We start from the raw sequence: 15,496 nt of genomic DNA, 5'->3' as shown, positions 1-15,496 counted from the left end.
CGCACTTTTTGGTAAAATTTCCTCTTACGGCTAGCGAAATCAGCTTTAACCGACTCCAGATATACGTAATTATTGTAAGAAATGCTTCAAATAACTTAAACCACTTATTTATGAAGAATGGATAACAATTCCACTCATCCTAAAGGAACGGGCGCTTGAAGATAGATAATAAATTGAAAATTTTGCCGTAGAGTGACCTTGCTGCAAACAAAATGTCGTAACAGATACTTGGTGTGAGGTTGAGGTTGGTATGGCAAGTTTGGTATCGTTGTAAAGCTTAGACTGCAGGCTGTTCAGGTATTATTGTTTTGTTGCAAGAATACTTGTATATTACAGAGAAGTTCAAGTTTCGCCGAGGATGATGAAAATAAACTTTTTCAAATTTTATAAAATTCAGACAAATTTCGTAAAATCCATTCTCGGCGTTAAATAGAGCATGGAATCCTCTACCAATATCACCATTCAAAGAGTTTCAAACTCTCTTCATCTTGTACATATCACCATTTAAAAATGTCGACTTTTCGACTTTAGCTGGCTGTAGCTACGTGGTCAGGTTGTCGAGGGAAGCCATTTCAGCACGAATTAGCTTAGAATTAGTCCCTATATCCATTGCGATAACAATCTGTATTCAAATTGACAAGTCGGTTCCGCACGGCCATGAGTGCCGGTTCTCTGAAACGGCTGGTTGGATCCGCGAACTGAATGCGGTTCCTTATAGTACTCGAGTCCCTCAATAAGAACATGAAGAAAAATCAGAGGTGGTGTCGCGACTCTATTTAAGTTTTGTTCAACCTCACCGTGGATGTTGCTGGCCGCTTTAACCTCTATTTTTATTTTAGACCTCATTATTCCCGTAACAGGTAATTAAGCGCTGATCAAGTATTTCAACAAATCAAACCATCAAGTGATTGTCTAATCATCGCATTTGTAAATCTTCGTAAAGATGATATGAAATGTGAAGAAAGGTCAAAATTATTTTTTTTTAATTTCGGAATAATAATGAAACGTCATGTTTCGTGTGTGTGTTGAACTCGGTATCCCCTCGGATCTCCAAAATTCACCCGATTTTTCAACTTTGTATTCCTTGTTACAGTGAACGACATCTCAAATGTCTCACTGTCATTTTTTTCTGAGAATGTCATTGTGAATTTGCAATGACACAATAAAATTCTCAGAAAAATTTGACAGTGAGACATTTGAGATGTCGTTCACTGTATGTGAAAACAATTTATCACCGAGTTGCATTCAACGCTTTTCTCAATAAAGGCAACGAAAGATTTACTTGTCGCCACTAGGTTGAGATTTAGTTATTTATGCAACAATTTGCGAAATGGCGTTGTTTTCGTCACTAGATGTGATGTGCTCAAAGGAGCGAAAAGTAAAGCCACCAGTGAAGTAGTGAAAAAGACCGTTCATACGTCACCCAAGTTAGGCATGAGAAAGTTCAGTTTTCGCAGCGCTGTTGCAGAAGTGAATATTGTTCCTTGATACATTCTAGTGCGCACTTACTTGTTTTAAGATCTGACCTAAATATGCCTTGTGTTCGATGCAAAATCTTTTACTTCATTTGTTTAATATAACCAAAAAAATTGTAGCTAGTTGCGATAACAAGTGCACTGGCTAAGATTATTTTATTTTATTGATTATCTATCTCGATTTATCAAAAAATTTATAAAATGAAAACGGGCATTTTTCTTAATGGTTGCATAGGTAAATTTACTAGTCTAATCTAATGCAAATTAGATGTATATTAAAGGTTGAAGATCTATTCGCTTTTTTGGATATGAAATTTTCATAGAAATTGCATCAGCGAAAAAAGTCCTCGTTTCCGGAAGTTCTTTGCATAACCATGTCTAATTGTTATGTCTTTGCTTATTCCAGTAAACATCTGAAAAATTGTTTTTTGTTTCGAACGCTGAAAGATAGAAATTTCCATCATAAAAGTCCATTTTAAACTCACTTTCCTGCTCATTTCTCATCATTTATCATAAAATTAATTAAAAACTTTTTACCTACTAAAATTTTGAAGTATCGTAATTAAAAACGATTTACATTACATTTTCCCCATACCTGTGTAGTGTACACCGTACACAGTTCGTTCGGCATTGGGTTTTATAGTGTAGAAAGTAGAAACTCATTTCCAGTTCCTCTTTTATCATTGTAATCCGACGTATTAAACGGATAAAAGATTTCTCAATGAGAGTTCATAATGTGCATTTACGCTAAAGTTCTAAAGAAACAACAAAACAGAAATGTTAAGGGAAGAAGAAGAAGAAAAAAATAAATAAAATTGAAAATCTTCATTGAACAACATGAAAAGAGCAAACTCTTACTTTTAAAATCTAAAATGCAATCTGCACTTGCTTCAAGTAGAGACTGCATGCATTTTATCCATTTAAGTGTACACTTGACTTGGAATTTTGCTGACACTTCCACTTGGTACACATATATATATATAATATGGCAGTGGAATTCAAAGGTGAACGGTTAAGGATCAATAAATTTTATTGTGCTGTGCTTCGCTATATGTTTTTGCTCTGCTTATGGATTGTTTTTTGTTTGTTCTTTTTGTTGTATTCAGAAAATCCCTAGGAAAGTCCTTAATTCCTATTTTACAGTACAGTACTGAATGATACCATTAATATTGATGGTATCTAAATTGAAACCACTATTTTTGAGACGGTCATCCGTGCACAATAGCACAATATGTATGAATGTACCAAGAAACGAACATTTCTAAAAATACAAATTCAGAGAACAAAACTACTGTAAAGTACTCACATTTTCTTGTGAAACACTTTTACGTAATCCAAAAGAGCAAAAAGAAAACACAAACCCCAACTCACAATGACTTGGAAGTCGATATTGGATATTCAGAAGATATGATGCTATTATGTTGTGTGAGGTGGACGTAGTTTCTGAGAAAGTAAGAAACTAAAATAGAATAAGAAGGTCTTTGACAAAATTCAACTCTCAGGGACCGTTCATAAATGACGTCCACTTTTATTCAGTGCTGTCAGTTCATTTGAATCATCAATAACTCGAACAATGAACCACTTAAGACCCTATGTGTTCCAAAAGCACATAAAATTACCTTTCAAATGATATCCCACACGACCATGAACGTTTTGTGTACCTCGAGAAATTTCTGTAAGAACAGTGTAAGTCTTCGGTTGAAAACGTTAACTGCATATATTTCAGTGCAGATGAATTTTAAAACCAATAAGTCCCTATCCGGCTCAATAGTACATGTGATTACCTTTCTAATGACACCCCACCCGACCCTGTATGGCTCGTGTAACTGGAGAAATTTTTGTAAGAAAAGTGCAAGTTTTCGGTTTTTGATCATCTTTCACCAGCCACACAAGCTTCGAAGAATTTTTTTGAAACTGGTTTTGGCTTCTAGGGTCGAAGTCCTTTCTACTGTCGGACTAAGCCCAATCTGTCCGTTTTTATTACTTCTATATACTCAGTGAAGAGTATAACCTGAAGTAAATCACATCGAGCTGGTGTCTTTCACACTTATTCCTCAGCTGAGACAGTGACGTAGCCAGACATGAATTTCAGGGTGAGCTCAAAGCAGTGCAATGCCTATCAAAATGAAACTGAAAATAAAAATAGGAACAAATAGAGCTTTACCACTCTTCCTTTGCCCAAGGCTCACGTTAAGTGAATGAATTGAGAAAAAGAAGGCTGTTTCGACATCGAGAACTAGCGTCGGTCCAAAAGTCAGAGTAAACTGACTATCTTCAGTTGTTTCCGCTAGCCTCTTACACAAGACAGCAGTAAACTTACATTGAACTAGTATTTGAAGTTTTGAAAAGAATGTCTCGCTGTGGAAAATGGTTCGCCCTTATTTGTTTATCGCAAAAATGTAAATCCTAGAAATATTTCCATCTGACTAAATTTGTAGAATGGTATGCTCGGAATGGTATGCTATTTGGATATAAACACGCAACCGTCCTTGGCAATACAGTCAATATGAAATCAATTTTAATGCATGAACGAACACTTATCCGATTTATCTGTGACTTTTAAAACGAAAAACAGAAACAAAAATGAGAAACATAAGTTGTAATGTGCCCGAATTCCAATTAGAACATTTTAGGCAATATATACCACAAAGCACATGCTTACAAATAGGGATATATATCGCCGAATCATATATTCGATTCATTGGGTACAAAATCGCCATATGTTTTGCTATGCCGAACATGAACATTGGAAACATAAATATATTTTGTCGTCATCACCAATTGTAACTAAATTTTAATCGTATTATGGTGGTGTGTATTTTGTTTAATGTTTGAGTTGCACATTTCAACAGCACACACCATGTTAAATTGATTTTGGTTCGGACATTAAATTTCGAGTATATTTGTCCATTCTGTATTATAAGGATATTACGATACATATGTATTTGAAGGAATTGAGTGCTTAAAATGTGTCGTAAATATATCGTTCGAAAAAAAATGGGGGGAAAACAAGACACAGGATGCGACCGATAAAATATATATCCAAGAACTTAGTAAATGTTTGCTTTGGGGAGATAAAACATACAGAAAGTAATGCAGTCAGTCCACGTTTAGTCCGGGTTCTTACGTCATCCTGCTCGATTTAGAACTTTTTTGATTTTTGATGACGGGATATGATTGGGGCGTGAAACTTTCCGAATTAATTTTTTTTTATGTTTTGAACCAGTAACCAACGGTAAGAACCGGTTTTAGTGCAAAAATTAAAAGTGAAATATCTCCGTCTTGGTTGGACGAGAATCTGAACAGTCGGCTCAATACCTATAATCGCTAGAACAATCTTGGGAAATGGAAAATTCACTGAGTTATCCTGGGTTCCCTTGAAAGATTACAGGAAAAACCGCTAAAACCGTAAGGGATCGCGATGGAAAGCTGGTGACTAGTCCTCTAAGTACTCCCAAATCTTCCCAACGCTGGAACTCAAGGATGATGTGAGCTTCCATCAGGTTTTTGGGCTCTGTGTTGATGGAAAGTTGAAGGCCTTCGAAAATCAGGTCCTAAAATCTTATCACTACACTGTGTCCATCTTGCTCCCAACTCTAGAACTCAAGGATGTTGTGAACTTCCATCAGATTTTTTCGACTCTATTTTGTATTGATGGAAAGTTGAAGGCATCTACAGGTCAGTTTCATCTCATCACTCCTCACTCCTCAGTGTCCACCTTGCTTTCAACCCTAGAACCCAAGGATGATGTGATCTTCAATCAGGTTTTTTCGACTTCATTTTGTGTTAATGTAAAGTTCCTCTGCAGTTCAGTTCCTAAAATCTCATCACCCCTTAGTGTCCATCTTACTCCCAACCCGAGAACTCAAGGATGATGTGAACTTCCATCAGATTTTTTTGACTATATTTTGTGTTGATGGAAAGTTGAAGGCCTTTACAGGTCAGTTCCTAAAATCTCATCACTCCTCAGAGTCCATCTTGCTACCAATCCTAGAACTCAAGGATGATGTGAGTCGACTCAATATTGTATTGATGGAAAGTTGAAGGCTTCTGCAGGTCAGGTCCTAAAATCTCATCATATTCCTCTGTGTCCATCTTGCTCCCAACCATAGAACCCAAGGATGATGTGATCTTCAATCAGGTTTTTTGTTTTTGCGACTTCAGTTTGTGTTGATGGAAAGTTGAAGGCCTCTACAGGTCAGTTCCTATAATCCCATATAATAATATTCAGTTTTTACTATTAACTTTTACACTATAACTGGTTCTTACCACTATTTACCGGATCAAAACACCAAAGAAAAAAAATTTTGTTCGAAAAGTTTCGCCTTGCAATCACATATCATCGTCAAAAATCAAAAAAGTTTTAAATCGAACCGAACGACATAAGACATAAGAAACCAGACTAGTTAGGCTATGCTAGGGATGTGTGTACAACACAATACAATTTGTTCATTTTTGTACGAATGACGCTACTATACAACACTTCCATACGGAATATGATGATTTCATTACCGTATCCAGTCCGAAATCAATTAATTAAATACTTAGTCCGGGCTTGTATCCTGGTATACACAGACAATTCGAAATTTGAAATTCATACTAAACATTTTCCAATTCAATTAAATGACCCTCAAAACACAAAACTGTGATATAACTCACACATTAAATGCAAAAACGTGGATTTAACGAAAATCCATTTTAATCACATTTAATCCTAAATGCCATGTAATAAATACAAATTAACTCGTATTTTATTCAATATAAAACGGGGGAGACCTGTTTACAAAGTCCCTTTTTAGCCGGAGACTCAGTTATAACGGCGTGTACATAAATATTGTTTAGTTGAAATTATAATTTAATAAAATAATGTTTTTCAATGGCATTAGTGCACGTACAATTAGTGTATCGTCAGTGTTTGAATGCGGAATATTTCAACAGATGTTAGCGTTTGCATAATCGAATATATATATACACCTATCGGTTTTAATGTCGGAATATGTTCAGTCATATTGTCACAGCATTATTTTCGTATTCAATCTGTTTAATTATTGTGTCAAACAAGGCATATATGGCTGTGGAATTTGGATGCAGGTACGCAACATACCAAGAGCGATATGAATATTTTCAAAATTTACCACAATAGAGTTTTGGAGTTGGAGCTACTTTCAGAAACAAAACAAAATAAACCCGAAGAACATGAATCTATTGGAGACGCGGGTCTATTTTCAAGAATTTTCTCAATAAATTCGCATATTTTTTGGCCATTATTAGCCTATAACCAAAATTTCAGGAAAATCAAAATCTATAGAAACGTTTAGGAGCTGCTGGATCCACTTTTCCATAGGAACTAACTAACTGCAGAACTAACTAACGTAGGCGATTTGCATTATCTGATGAAATGATGAAATCTTCGAGATTTTGCTTATTTTCATACAAACATCAATATTCCGAAGTTCAATATCTCGGCCAATTTTGAAGCTGCAATAACGTGTTATAGCTCGTTGAACTCGTATAGATTCCTAGATTTTAGATATATTAGTTTGGGCCATTGGAGTCAAAGAGAAGAAGTCAAAAGGTTGCTGTAAATATGCTCCGCCGTCCCCAATTTTTTTTAAACATTTTTGGTAGTGGACTTGCGTTACGCCCGCTTACTAACGATGAACTTATACCTAATCAAGAATGTCTACGGGACCAAATTTTTGGTGACATTACGAAAACTCACAATGAATTAAGATGCAGATGCACAAATAAAGCGAGTGGTGAGTTAGTTTTCCAATTATAATTATCGAATCTTTTACTTCTTTTGATCACAACATTTTTTTTATTTAGAAACAAAATCTAGTACTTCCTAAGTTTTATCATTTGCTTTACTAAAATAAAGGGATATTAACCAGTGTAGAACGCTTACTTTGGTTCTTGCTGTCGTTAACAGATGTCTGACAAATGTCGAAATTGTTGTATTGACATTAGTGAGTGAACTAAACGTGAATATTAAAAGATGTTAAGATGTATGCATAAGATTGAACGACTCTGATTGCATTGTGCCAAATTTTACAATTGAACAATATTTAACAAAATCTTCTTACTTGCCTCGACCTAGACATCAATTTCTGATTTTTGTAAAGTTGAAAGTTAGATTTGATGCGCCAAGCACACACGTTTAAAGCTCAGTTTTTCTTTCTCTTTCATTTGTCGAATAAAATCTTCTTCGAAGTCTTACATATATAAAAGTTCTTTGTACTAAATCCATTGAGCTTCGAGTACTTACAAGAACATACAATCAAAATTTGTATATTTCTCAGAAGACGATGTAAAACTGTAAAATAATCGCACAGGGATTGTTAATGTGAACTTTATATCTGACAATTCTGAAAGAATTCCGAAAAAAATTCAGCATTTTTAGAATTGCTAATATATCCTTGTCAATGTCGTTTGAGCTGTCAATTTCACAAAGCTAACCTCAAATCGAACAGAAAAAGTATTGGACGGTGAGACGCCACACAAATTTTCATACATTTCAAGGGGCGGCTCTGTGAACGAAAAGTCTTTTGAGGTTAGCTTTGTGAAATTGACAACTCATTTGACACTTTTTGAGAGAAGAAACCGCTATTTGACACTGATCTATACAGTCAGAGGCAGTAAAATTTCAGCATGATTTTGCTTCAGCTGTTTTTCAGTTGATCGACACATGCAATCAAAACTGTTTCTACGGTTGCAGCTGCTGCTCCCTACACGCTCGCGAGTTGTAGCGATAAACCGTATAAAGGCACATAAATAGTTTTGATTGTATGTGGAAACTGAAGATGCGAAGGATTAGGATTAGGATTAGATGGTAAGGGTAAGGGGGTTAACCCAGCACCTAAGCCTCTGGTGGGCCTGTTGTGCTATCGCACAAGTCACTTTGATTTTTCAACTTTTTTCGACTCAGATAGTTCACAAACGTCCCATAAGTTGTGAATTCTCTAAGCCACGAGTGGTATGCATAGACCACAACCATCACTAATGACTCATGCATTTTCCCAATGAACTACTAGTCGATCATATATGACACTTATACTACAGTGTGTTGTATATTGTGAATTGTGTCATTGACATTATGTCAATACGGCGTGATGGTTGGTTGCGAAGAAATCGAATCTTGAAATTTGCGACTTTGTTACGGTCGTACAGCCATTTAGATAACTAATAGCGAGTGCTTAATCACCAAGTGATTAGAATAAAACCAGGCAAGCATTGTTGCACCGGGAGTCGAATCCGGGACCTCTTGGGTATATGAGCCCTATGCTCTATCGATTGAGCTACCTGGAGCTACATGAAGATGCGCAAATAGTTATTGCAAATACTTTATGTCATTAAATGCTTTCGACTGCTCTCTTATACCAAAGTCTAGTTAAGCGTTTCGTCTTACAGCGAAATTAATTACTTGTAATGAGCGAATCAAGTGAAAGAACCTCGTAAAGGTCGTCGTTCAATAAACTTGAAATTGCATCAACCTGGTAATCGAATTTTTTGTTGTTGTAGAGCCAATTAAACCGCATCCGTTCTCGATAAAGCGTACAGTTACGAAATATTTGCATAATTCGGTCGTTTTTAGCACAATAGACAAAACTGAAACAAAAGGAAAATAAATTGAAACCCAATTGATAGCTTCCTTTGTCACATTTGCACCGTCAAACAAAAACTTCAACCCAAACATAAAGTAAAATGATTTTGGGTATTGCCAAACAAGGGAACAATGTAATAAGGTTGTTAGTGTTATATCTGTTTGGTTAAAAGCTATTTATGTGTCTCCCTTAATGGTTAGCGAAGCGATATGTATGTAGGAACATCTACCGCCCCTATTGCATTTAGACGCTCTGTGTTTTCCACTGTAATACGTTACAACGTTGGTGTGTGTTTGAGCACAGATCTATGGTTTTGATACAATATATGTAGAACAAAGTGCCGTACTGTACAATACATGACGTTCACTCTGTTCACTTACTTTTATCTTTTCGATTTTTTTTTTCGTTAGACATGCTATACCACCGAAAAGAGAACAACGAAAGATTAGTGTGCATGTAAGCTCGTAATCTCTTTGCGGTAGATAAAAATAGAAAATAGTGAAAGATAAATTCTATAAGATAATAGATTGGAAACATTCAAGTGTTTATGGAGAGAATGTATTTGGCTGCGTATACTTTCCTTTAACTTCTACTTATGTGTTTTCTATTTTACGACTCAACATAAGGATTGTGGATGTGGATATTATATTGGTTCGAATAAAAAAAAATCATGATTTTCATTTGGGTTGAATTTTTTCGGGTTTTTTTTTCTTCTTCTTCCTCCTTCTTATATACAACCCGACCTTGTTCCGTTTTTATTGCATTTTGCCATTGATGTACACACTAGGTATGTGCGATGTGGTGTGTGTACATCGCACATACCTAGGAGATCAATTTCGGTAGACTAGAGTTAGTAAACACATCTGAAAACAAATTATGCTGCCAAAGGCAGTCGCAAAATTACATAAAAGAAGACAAGACAAGACAGAGGATATGGTGGTGGGGGATAGATTAATGCAAATTTTATTGAGCAGCGGTTCTTTTGAATAAAATGTTTCAGGTCGAATAGGGCAATGCCCCATACGCACATCACAAAATATGCATTTTTATTTATACGATTTATAAAGTAACTCAGTAAATCAAAATCATGTTGAAATTAAGAAATACACTGCACATAGTGTAACTTACAGTGTGTTATCAGAACACGTCTAGCACGGCAGAGTAACATAAACCGCGGTTAATTTTCGAAACGTCAAATAAGGGACCTAATACACTGTACGAAAATGAACTCAAATGAACACTGACATAAATTTAAAAATTTTATTCTCAAAAATTATAGGGCTACCAGATTATTCAGGTCCCTTGTCAAACGTCCACTCCTGCCTGGTTAACTTTACTCTGCCGTGCGTCCAGTCAAAGACTAAAGTAAGGAACAAGCATGTAGGCAATTGGCGACAGTGCTCCTAAAAGTAGCGACACTGCCATCGACATTTGCCACCACAGAAATTTCACTGTATTATATGGCGAAACGGTTTTTCTAACTGAGGAGCATATTTACAGCTAATCAAGGAAAGTAAATCAATAAAAAAAAAAAATAAAAAAAATTGTCAATAATTTATTTATTTTCGACCCTGTGGGATATGTTTTTAAATTTACTCACTTTCCTTGATAATTTTATCAAATTTGTCGTGTTCGTAATTTATACCGTAACTCATTTTAAATTACGAACCAAAAAATTTTCAAATATTTACAGAATTTGACTTCCCCTTATGGCTCCAATAGGATTTGAGGAATTTCGCGCCGCGTCATTCACAATAACCCACAAAGTGACATTTTCCTTATACAAAATGTGTCAATTTTTTAATTATTGTGAATGACGCCGCGCGAAAGCCCTAGCAGCCCTCCAATAACCGTGCAAATAATTCTTCGACTGAACTCAACAAATTTACCGAATAAATTACCAACAAAATTTGCGTCCCAAATGGCAATTGTTGAGGAAACCACACCATTTTCTAGAAAATTGTAGGATAAAATAAAATAACTTTAAGACGAAAACCGAATTATTGGCTAAATTTGTTGAGTTCAGACGCAGAATGCGACACCATTAGCGGTCATGAGTTTGAAAGTTTGAATTACCACGCCAAAATTCTAACTTCAAGTTTGCAGACATAATATACCGATCTATCTAGATATTTCCCGGTCAGTTCTTCCCGCTGCGCTGAAAGAAACTTAACCAGAAAGTTTCAGCCCGATGAAATATAAATACTTCTGGTCAGACGATTCCTTGTTGGCTGCACAAACCAGGGAATTCAAAAATTTCGTCTGTGCTGCATTTTTCCTTTAAATGTTTTTAAATAATTATTTGCTCGAATCAGAGATTAATTTATACTTTAAGAGTTCTGCAGTTTCCTATTTTGGCATCATCCATCAAAAGTCAGAATTTCAAAAAAAAATCGCTCGCTCCGCTCGCAATTCCTTTGAAGAAGGTCAAAACCATTTTTTAATAGTTCTTTAAGCGGGTGAGGGTTTGTTATCACAAATTAATTCATTTTAAAATTTTCTCCATGCCCCATACGACCAAAATCAAACTCGGCGCGCCTGGATCCTGATGACTCAAACAAACTCTAAAAAAATAAAAAGGAAGATCTCATTTGACACGATCTACACTAACAAGTGTGACATCTACATTCAAATAGCAAAAAAAAAATACTTCTTGAAAGGAAATGTGGTAATGCATAACAGTTCCATCAGAAGCTTAGGCTCCAAAGAAAAATTGATTTCATTATCCGTTCTATCCTATCATATGCTATCTAAGGCAATAAGTATCAGAAATTCTTCCCAAGGAGGAAATTTTTTATTAAAACTTGCCGAAGACATTTTAGTCCATACCACAGCACTTCTCCTAACATGAACACTGGAACACTGAATTGACAGTTGTCAAATTTAGGATTGTTTGTATTGTATGTTTTAACTCATGCTACGAAAACAGGTCATATTTCTGTCATCAGCCTCACAACATTTTATATGTTCATGCTAGAAGCAGTGCTGTGTCCCGGCTCTTTTGTTGAAAAATACTCGGTGCATTGCGTGCACCTTAAGTTCTTTAAGGTTTTTCTTTGTTCTTTGCCACGAAAAGTTGCCGAACAAAATTTTTCATAGGAAAATAGAAAATTGTTTCAAACATCTCCGAAAATACTACTTTTGAAAAACTTCTCCTGTTCTGGAAAGTATGGCTCGTTAATGATATTTCATGGAAGACATTTTTTTAGGAGTCGGAATGTAAGCGGCATTAGAATTTCCGAAAAAGGGGTACCGGAAAATTCATCAACTTTGAAACCACTTTTTCTGGGAAGTCATCAGAGGTCAGTTCCTGAATATCAGTGACGTCTTCATGGTCCACTTCCTATCATTGAACTATAGAACTGCAGAAAATTCTGGTAATTAAGTTATCCGGAATGACAATCTGAATATCTGCAGAAGAACAAATGTTTGACACTCGGTAATGGTATCGCAATATATTCCCTCAATCTGTTACTTTGATTTTTATATACAGAAACTTGACACAAATCTTGTACTTCATTAGTTTATTATAACACATTTTGCCTTATAAACGGCTACTATCCAGAGCTAATCGATTATTGTTGCATTCGTAGTCGATAAAATGTTCTTATTTTCTTTTGGAATTTAAAATCGAGTTGCCTTCCCCTAGTCGAATGGATGTAGCAACGTTTTTTTCATTACAAAAAATACAGAAACACTAAATATAATTGGTATGAATAAAGCGCAAAATAAAAGGGAAAGTTTCCTTGCTGCAATAATAATGAAATCAATTTTAAAATCATTGCCTTATGCACCCATTTATACCATTATTTATACGGAAAAAATGCTGATGTAACTACATAATCTTGTACAATTTATTGTAACATCAAAACCCTCCCTAGCTAGCTAACAAAATTTAAATAAAACCAATTTCTTGACACAGTTTTTCTCTTTAAAACTCGGAATATTAACATCCCGTTACAAGATCCCCGAAATCTCCGAATCGAGCTGAAGTGAGAAACCTGTACGTGCAATGCAAATCTGTGCGAACGTGTAAGGGGAACGACTTTACCCAAAATTCAATTAATTCCACAATGGAATCCGTCTCTCATCTGTATGCATTTGTTAATTAGAAATGAAATTGTTTTCAACTGGATAGACATTACCAAACACTCATTCATTTCGCTGACACACAGTAAATAGTGAAAAGGGATAAAATAAGATAATTATTCGTTGATATATCTTTTATACACCGCAATTTATACTCGGGGTATTTGTGTATGACTTTGGAGAATAATACCGTTGCTACTTCGCACAATTGTGTTGGAAGAAAATGCAGAAACGTGTCACTTGATGTTGATGAAAATCAGGAAGTGTCATCAAAATTTATCCCGGTGTGGTATATAAATAGAGTCAATAATGTGGGATTCGGAATTTATTTCAAACCAGAGCCATTTTCCATATATTGATGTTCAGTCTAGGCTGTACACTGATAGAAAAGTTAACGCGCTGGACGTGTACTGTACGTAGTGGACGTGTAAATTGGCTGGCAGACAGCTATTTTTGGATCGAACTTCGGGAACGTTTAGTACACGTGCACTGCGTCAGTAAACGTCCAGTACGTTTGCTCTGGTATCCGAAATAAAATGAAATTTTGATGTACATTATTTCGTCAAATTTTGTTCTTTTTAATTTTAATTTTTTTATTTTTCGTGTTTTTATTCATTTATATCGTAACTTTTTCTTAGATACAAATTTTCTCCATGTTTGGTGCTGGGTTTGAACTGGGGACCTCTTGATCTCAAAGCGGCGCTTCAACCAATGTTGCAATTAAGACATACTACATTGATAGTTGTATTGTGAAGCGTTGGTAGAAGTAGGTAAACGTGGAGCACACAAAGTACTTATACATGCTATACGTTTACTTACATGACACACATATGAAACTTTGAAAATATTTTTTTTTATTCTAATTAGAACTATGGTATATGACAATGACCTAATATCGAGAATCGTAATCGTAATTCCTTCTTCTTCTTTTTGCGTAATATTTCGATATTTCAACAGTATGAGATTGGAACTCAGGGAATAAAACGTTTTGAAATTTAAATGACTGAATTTAATATTTCTGTTTTTAAGTGAATCCTAAAATCCTGATACAGATACATTCATCTCATGTACGTAAAGGACTTGACATAGTTGCTATTAATATAAAATGCACAGTGTACGAATGTTAACGCACAACAAGTACGATCTTTTGACATCATACTTACCATGCGCATACAAACATCCTAAACGTGTGCTTTTCTCAAACGTGTTGGGCGTATGAGGTAATTTTGCGATGAAGTTACACATACCAAAATTTTACACATGTCCTACGTCGACTACACGCGTGAGATGTATGGCACACATATCGTACGTAAACTTACATACGACAGGTTTGCCATACATACCCGACGCATACTATGCATAACAGAAGTATATCATACATATCCGAAGTACACCGCCAAAATCTTTTTTATCAGTGTATGGGTGGCTTGTGTGTGTAGCATATTCGTTCTTGACATATACATGAAAACATCCGTAAACATTATTTTGTTGGCTATGTTTCCCGTTTCGGAAGCAGTTGTACAGTTGAGAGACACCCATGTCAAAAATCCATCGACAACATTTCGATTTGTATTATTGGCTTTATCGCTTGTAAGAATAAGAATAAACGATTTTTATGCGGAAGTACGATATCCAATGGAAATTTTCCATGAAGTGTCTAATCAACTGCAATGGGAACAATATTTCAGTTACGTTTGTTGACTGAAGTCTGAATGAAAAGTGACTGGGAAAATTGGAAACTTTTCTCTTTAATCTTTTCTGCTCTTCTTATTTGAGAAGTCTGAGCAGTCCCGCTATCCAGTGGATGACTGAGAATATAAAATAAACAAGGCATCAGACCAGTCGGAGCGTTTGCTGCGACTTAGCCCCGTACAACCCGTAATCCTATTTCGTCCGCAACCATAATACGTCCGTAGCCCTAATAAGCCCGGAACCCTAATACGTCTACAGCCCTCTAATGCGTCTGTTACCAAAATGCAAGACAAATTTACTGAAAGTGTTCATTTTTATAATTGCGCATAGCGCAATTACGAAAGCCCGTACGAAGTACCTTTCAAATAAAACCAACAATTTACGACATTATTTTAGAAACCCTCAATTTTTTGCCAACTTTCCATTGGGTATTCAATTACCTCTCAACTGAAACAAAAACTAGCAAAATCGGTCGAGATTTACTCGATTTATGTGCAAAGAGCACTTAGGGCCGAGTAGCGGCCTTAGTGCAAGGGCCCAAATTTGAAACTTTTTTTTGCCATCATTCTATTCGGCATTCAGTTATCTCTCAAATGAAACAAAAACTAGCAAAATCGGATGAGATTTACTCGATTT

General features: G+C 35.6%; 1 long non-coding RNA gene across 1 annotated transcript; it reads left to right on the top strand.

The window, feature by feature from the left end:
* On the top strand, positions 1–801 carry LOC119083493. The gene is made up of 2 exons (XR_005088874.1): positions 1–238; positions 282–801. It is a non-coding gene; the product is annotated as an uncharacterized LOC119083493 (long non-coding RNA).
* Positions 802–15,496: the final 14,695 nt, after the last annotated feature.

Source organism: Bradysia coprophila, unplaced genomic scaffold, assembly GCF_014529535.1.
Source record: "Bradysia coprophila strain Holo2 unplaced genomic scaffold, BU_Bcop_v1 contig_687, whole genome shotgun sequence".
Taxonomy (NCBI): Eukaryota; Metazoa; Arthropoda; class Insecta; order Diptera; family Sciaridae; genus Bradysia; species Bradysia coprophila.
The sequence above is the reverse complement of the archived record's forward strand: the minus strand, read 5'-3'. Positions and strand labels throughout refer to the sequence as shown.